General features: G+C 40.5%; 1 long non-coding RNA gene across 1 annotated transcript in view; it reads left to right on the forward strand.

The window, feature by feature from the left end:
• LOC116089107 overlaps positions 1-7,816 on the forward strand; it is a 34,981-nt gene that overhangs the window by 1,035 nt on the left and 26,130 nt on the right. The gene's annotated exons all lie outside the window — the stretch shown is intronic.

Raw genomic sequence — 7,816 nt, forward strand, 5'->3', positions numbered from 1 at the left:
AAAAGTAAAGCAAGAAATTTAACAAAATATGGTGGAAAGCATAAGACCAAATACATTTGTTATCATAAAAAGTAAGAATAGGTTATATTATCAAAAATAACCAAAAGAAAAGTAAGTCAATAAAAAAGACTTTCAGTTTTTGTAATGAATACTTCTTGGGGAAATAAAGCAAAGAATGTCAGAAAATACAACTACAGAAAGATTGTGTCAGACTTCTACAAAAAAGCAGAGGAAGAGGAAGCTATTAAAGAACAAATCGAACAAAACTCAAGACCAAAAGAATGAAATGGAAGAAGGAAATAGTCTCATAATGAGAAAGGGCCCACTGTACAGGGAAGTTGGCTTAAATCTTGAACAATGTAGGAATTACACTAGATATACAATGAAATTTTAATAGAAAGCCATAATTACAACAAGGAAATCTACTTTGTGACATGCATACTGAAATGTAGACAGCAGGATATGAAAAATATGAATTGTACACTCAATACTACATTGTATATCCTTAGAGTTTATTTATTTCCATTCTTTTTTCTTATATTATTGTTTTACAATTTCCCATATGTATTCTTTGCCTGGTCACCTCCTACCTCCATATCACCCATATGTACCCATCTTTCCTCCCCACAAATCTCTATGGTTCCTTCTTATCTATTCCTTTTGTTCCATGACCCACCAATTTTTGTTTTGTTTTGTTTTGTTTTTTGTTTTTCAAGACAGGGTTTCTCTGTATAGCCCTGGATGTCCTGGAACTCACTCTGTAGACCAGGCTGGTCTCGAACTCAGAAATCTGCCTGCCTCTGCCTCCCAAGTACTGGGATTAAAGGCGCCACCACTGCCTGGCGTGACCCACCAATTTTAACTAGGGCTCTGTTTGGAGCTATCCAATGTAAACTGGTGGGATTAGATGGTATACAATTAACCATAGTGATTTTATTTCTCCCAAAATTGAATTTATCAATCACCAGTACTTCAAAGGTAAAGAGTAGGGCCCTCTGAGCCCTCCCATTCCTTCCTTGACTGTTGATAGAACTGGTCTTTTATGGATTCAATGCAGTTGACTACAGTTGATATAAGTTAGTGATTAGAGTTATTTGTTCTGAGTCTAGGGAATAGAATTCTTTAGGCCTTCACTATATATTCAGGATCATAACTCTCTCTCTCTCTCTCTCTCTCTCTCTCTCTCTCTCTCTCTCTCTGAAAATATGAGTGAGTTGTTTAGGTTTAGGGATGGGCTGATATACACTACTTTTTCTTATGTCTTGGACAGCTTATGTCTCTGTATTCATCGCTGTGAGTTGGTATTTTTATCACAGAGAAACCTGTCCTTACAACTGGACAGTATGCATGAAATCTATACAAGCTCAAGCATGAACAAATTTCAGCATGGAGAAGGAAGTTAGGCATGAAATCCTCTCCCTGGCTGAGGAGTTATTGGCAACTCATAGGTGTCTAGGGAGGGAGAGTCAATTTCCTCTCAAAGTGTAGCCCCTGGTAAATCTGCCATGTTAGACTGGAAGGCCACATTCCCAAGAATATTTGGGCAACATCACCCAGACTTGATGAGTTTTTAAAAAGAAAAGAAAAAAGACACAAAATTGTGAGGGTAAAGAAGTGGGGATGGATCTGGAAGGAGCTGAGAGAAGGGGTGAAAATGACCAAATACACATAAAGTGCTTCAAAAACTAATATATACATATATATTAAAATTTAAATTTAGTTTTTAAAATCAATGACACAGCCACTATGATGGTTTCCCCAAGTGTACCATGACACATGATACATGCACACACCACGCACAAGCATGTGCATGTGTAAATAAGATAATCAATCACATAGCTGACTACAACACTGCATAACCTTTAAAAGCTGAGAAGGCTAGAACAAACAAAGAAAATCCTGCAGACCACTTTTACTTATGAATACTAATGTAAAATATTTTATTAAAAATGTTAGCAGATACATTCTAGTACCACAGTAAAAAGTAATTAGGCCAGGTTTAGTTGGGTAATGTAAATATCCTTGAATAACTTCATTTATATACTTCACTGCACCCATAAATTAAAGAAAGCAACTTCAAAGTCTTAGTAAAAAGTAGAGAAGAAGTTGCTATAACTCAGCAGGTGTCGCTAATGATAAAAGACTTTTAAGACAAATACAGACGGCATCTATGTCAATCTATGAAACATATGGGAAATTTTGCTGGAAAAGGTCACACCAGGCCTAGGCTGCTGAAAGCCTATCTGAAAAATGGCATTAGCTTCTCAAGGTGCTGAAACAGAAAAGCTAAGGAAAATGAACCTAAGGGATATTCTGTTTGGTGAAATAAGGCTGGCACAGAAATGCAGACAGCAGCTAATATGAGTGCTATGTCACAATGTTGAAATCAGAGAAGCATCAAGTGGGATGGTGAGAGTGAGCTGTGGATGAAGAGATCTCAGAGCTTTACCCAGATAGCTGGAATATGCTTTAATGATCTATTGCAAAAGGCAACAGATGCAGACATTGTAAATATATTGTATATTTCAACATAGTTAGAAGAATAGATTTGAAATGTTCTCACCACAGGATATAAATCATAATTTGGTAAGGTAATGAGCACATTAATTTGATTTGATTTGTATGCAGTATATATTATTATTATTTGTTTTTGTGAGACAGGATTCCTCTGTCCTAGAACTGGCTCTGTAAACAAGGTTGGCCTTAAACTCATAGAGATCTCCCTGCTTCTGCCTCCTAAATGCCTTGACTTGTGGTACACACTACCACACCTGGATTTAATTCTTATTTGTCAATAAGTTTTTAAACATAGACCTTTTAAAAAGACAAATGGAAAACACTGAGTCTGTCTTGGTGATTAAATGAAACTGTCTCTAAACCAAGTTCTCTATAAGCATCCTTGTGGATCTTGACTTGCGTGGCTAGAATTAAAAACACAATCAAAGATACAGGCCTCCTCTCATGGTGCATGCCTGCAATCTCAGGTACTCAGGATCAGGAGGTTGATGCAGAAGGATTGCAACTTTAAGGTTTGCCTCGGTTACAAAGTGAGTTTAAGTCCAGCCTGGGCAACATAGCAAACAAAAAAGTAAAAATGGGCCTGGAGATACAGCTCAGTGCTTCCCTACTGTGTGTGATGTTCTAGATGGCATCTCTAGTACTACAATCAATCAACCCACACAAATTGCTTCATTAAGGAGGAACATACTTTGACAACATAATTAAAATAAAATTTTAGACCTTATGCCATGTATATAGCATTTCACATGAAAATCCAAGGTGAGCATAAAGAAGGGTATTTTTGTAACCTTTGCATGCACTAGGTCTTCATTAGCAAGATAGGGAAATAAAAGACCACAGAAAAGCTAAAGGTAAATCAATTTGAGGACAAATTTTTAAAGCTTTCTGTGGAGCACAATATGCCATAAAAGTCTCACTGAGAGGCTTGAAAGATGCTTCAGTGGGGAAAGTACTTGCCAGTCAAGCATGAATCCCAGAATTTAGATTGAAAGTACCTATGTAATAACCGGGTGGGGTGGGGTGCCTCTGTAACCATAACTGGTCAGATGTAGGCTGACCTTACAGATCTGGGGTTGAGGGGGTCTCACTGGTCAGCCAGTCTCACCAAAAAAGTGTCAGATTTAGAGAAAAAGATGGAGTATCACTGAAACGAAAACCTTCCGCATGCACAGCACACATGTGGGCAAAACCACTCAAACATACACATGCTCATATACACCTGTTCTCTCTCTCTCTCTCTCTCTCTCTCTCTCTCTCTCTTCTCACACACACACACACACGCACACACACACACACACACCATAAACACTTCACTGAGAGAAAAATTCAATATTTCAAATGAAAGAAAACAGAATAGCCCTGTCATATTTTTTTAAAAAGATTTTAATTTTTTTCTGTAAAAAATTCAACAACCTTAAAATATGGCAAAGGTTGTAAGCAGCCTGACAGATGTGGAAATCCAGATCTCAGGAAATACATGAGGATGCTGGAGAGATTGGTCTCTTGGTTATAGAGCACCAGCTACTCTTGCAGAAGATTTGATTCCTTGCACTGAAAGGGTGGAATAAAACCATCTAATTCCAGTCCCTGGGGAGCTGAAATCCTCTCTGGACTCCTCGGACACACACATACATAACAAACAGACAGACAAAGGCCAAACACCCACATACATAAAACAATCCTAATAAAATTCTTCTAAGTAAATGAAACATTTTCAAATTTACAGGTTGCCATGGAGACACTGTACTATAGATAGATTCCTTCCTCTTTGTCATCTCCTTTCCCCTCTAGATCCCTTTCCCTCCCCCTCCCCTGATTTCTTAGTACATCAGATAGCCAGCTTCAGCAAAGGTGACATCATCTTGACTTGGGTTGTTCAGCCTCGTTCAAGTGCTCAGTGCAAGCCAACGTATATCTACAAATTTTGTTTCATATTCATCATGAGAACAGTCAACAAACATCAAACTGTGAACACAGGCTGCATTTGAGAGGTCGTGTAGAAAGGGAACACTTTTTTTTTTCTGCAGATATTGTTGCATTGATTGCTAAAAAGCAGTTTCAAGATAACCTTAACAGTAAATTTCAGAGACAAGAGAACAAGCCTGAAAGACTACAGACAGACAGACAGGCCAAGGAGAGAGGGAAGGGGACCCAGGAGAAACAGCAGCAGGCAAAGGATAGGTGTGAGCAGCTCCTGGAACCTGGTGCTGGAGGCCAGCTGCAGCCTTGCAGTATGGCAGCTGCTAATCCCTGAGCGGCTGTAGCCAGCTGTCAGCAGCAGCCTGGCCCCGTGGCTGTTCCAAGTAATGTGGGAAAAAAGCAGAACCTCACGGAGCAATTCCTAAGACAAATCTTTAAATTGCCGCTTCTAAACTTACTAATATGTCAATGACAGCAGCTGAGGCATGATCGCAAACGAAAGGAAAGGTAGGCAGCTAGTCTAGAGTTACAGAGGAGGTCCATCTGATGGTAAATGACCCTGCAGAAGCATTAGATGCACTACCCGTGCCTCTTGTTACAAGAGGATAAGAATCCGCAGCAGTGGGTAAAACTATACAATCTCTTGGAAAGGGAGCAGGGAACACCACAGAGACCAACCAGCCATCTGTACTGGCTCCACTTCTCAAGGTTCTTTGCCCTTAAAGCCTAGTCATGGGAAGCATCTCTTGGCTACACCCCATTCCTCCCACTCTGGAGATGTGGGTGAGGTATTATTATTAATAACCAACGCTGTAGGCTTGACCCTGAGAAAGTAGAGATTGTGTGGAGCTTGTGGTTTAAGCTGTGAAACGGGGCCCCTTCCTCTGTCAAGCCTGACTCACTATGTTGAGAAGAGAACTGCGCAAACTGCGGATTCAAGTCACTGTCTGCCATTTGTTCATTGAGACCCAGGACCAATGCCTTGACCTTGGTAGAATTCAATATCTTATTTGTAAAATGAAGACAATAATGATTCCTCCCACAGAGTGTTGAGCTAGTAAAGATGATAATATGAAAGAGTATCGCTCAGGGAAACTTGATTGGCCCAACAAATCCTGTTTATCACTGGGACATTAACTATTGTGCAGAGCCCTAGACCAGGTGTGTGTCTTTAATATCCCCAAAGGCTCCCACATTCCTACACTTTCCACCATCTCTGGCTCTCCCCATCTTTTCTTCTTGCCCACACCAGCTCCTGATCTCAAATTCTACCCTGCCTTGGAGTGTTTCCGGGTGTTTGCTCATTTTCCACCAGCCGGCTGTGGGCCAGCCTTCCCGCCCATATACACACACAGCCCCTTGGGGCAGCACACCTTCTCTTGGAAAGCAAAGCCTCTTCTTCCAGTCCCAGTTCATGTAGAATCTGAGGTGGGAAGAATGTCCTAAACCACAGAGAGGGAACAGCCAAGGGATAGCAAGACCAGGGACCTGCTCATGAGGCCCTGGGGCGTGCACAAGGCAGCCAGCAGATTTCCAATCCTGAAGGTTGTTTTTATGTTTTGTTTTGTTTTGTTTTTTTTCATCAAGTATCTGCAGTGCTCCATGTAACCAAAGCCTCCTTCGTCCGTGAAACGTGCTATAACTTCCTACATATTGTTTCTCTCACTTTTCACTGACTTGATCTCTCTTTACCTCCACTAACCTCCACATCTTGTGCACTTACTCTTTCAGATCTGAGGCAACCCCCCCACAAATTGCCAAGTGACATCATGGTTAGCTAACCAGCAGTTGTCTGCTCGCTATCTCTGCTCAGAATAGGCCATTCTTTAGTCAAAACATGCAGGGTGCAAGGGAGAAAGCCAGGAATTATTTCTTTGAACCTTTGCTTGTTTTGGCCAAAGTGTAAATATAATGTTGCAGAATATGTGGAAATGTTCCCAAACTAGAATCGGCGCTGCAGCAGCACTGGCAGCACTGGCAGCCCTGAGCATTCTCAGGACCGGTTTCTCTGTCTGCCTTCTACACAGAAGGTGGGGAGGAAAGCTCACTTGATGTGGTGCTGAATAGTCAGTCCTTCACGATTAGAAAAGCTTCTTGATTTAGGAGACATTTGTGATGGAAAGATCTCAGTTGCCCTTGGAGATCTTCCCCACACCTTCCTGCCCTGGTTCTCCTCTATACCTCCACAGGCAGGTTGTAGCAGGTTTTCCTTGAACCTGCATTCAGTCAGCTTGGACCATTATGGCTAACTGTTATGTTTCAAATTCACATGTATCCTTTCCAAGCTGCTCCAAGTAGACATTCCATTTTTCAGCTATTTGACTGACAACCAACTTCTCATTCTTCTCCATCATTGCTTAACGGTTTACCTTCAAATGAATATATAGTTTTATTGAGGCTGACTATACAAACTAGACATGACTATTACAAAATTACAAAAACATACAAAAACTTGAGAAAACTAGCAGACAAGCCTAGATGCTACAAATACTTTGACTGCTTCTCAAAACCATCATGGTCCTCTAAAAATGAAAGAAGCCAGAGAAACTCATAGCCCAAAGGAACCTAAGGAGAGATGACAACTAAATGTGCTGTGGTGTTCTGAGTGGCATCCAGGAACAGGAAAGGAGCATCAAGAAAGAAGGGGGTAAATTTTACTAAGGTATTAACTGCAGTTAATAATAGCATGTCAGTGGTGGCCTGAGGGTTGCTATGAATGTATTCTAGTGGTATAAGACGTTAGTAATAAGGAAATCTAGGGGCAGTGTATATAGAAACTCCATTTATCTTATATTTTATCATTATTTTATGCTTGTAGGCATTTCATCTGCATGTATGTCTGTCTATCACATGCATACAATGCCCTTGGAGGTCAGAAGAAAATATCAGATCCCCTGAACTCGAGTTACAGATGGTTGTGAGCTTCAATGTGCATGCTTAGAATTGAACCTGGGTCCCCTGGAACAGCAGAACATGGTGGTAACCATTGAACAATAGCTCCAACCCCCATCCTACAATTGTTATTGTAACTTTAAAACTATTCTAGGATTAGTCTTTTCTAACATGTGTCCCAAATGTTTCCATTTCTTCCTTTTCCCTTGTCCATCTTTCCAAATGATTATGGTAAGGGCTGGGTTTGTAGCTCAGTGGTGGCGCTTGCCTCCACCTATGAGGTTTAGGTTCAGTCGTCAGTACTGCAAAATCAAAATCAAAGTACACATAGCCGAGTTGCTTTGTTTTTCGTTGGGTTTTCTGTTTTCATGCCTTGAGCATGCCTTGCCATCTTTTTTTTGTGTGTGTGTGTGTGTTCTATTTTTTTTTATTTTAGATATTTTCTTTATTTACATGCGAATTTCTCCATTCCCAGTTTCCCCTC

This window comes from Mastomys coucha, chromosome X (genome assembly GCF_008632895.1).
Source record: "Mastomys coucha isolate ucsf_1 chromosome X, UCSF_Mcou_1, whole genome shotgun sequence".
Classification (NCBI taxonomy): Eukaryota; Metazoa; Chordata; class Mammalia; order Rodentia; family Muridae; genus Mastomys; species Mastomys coucha.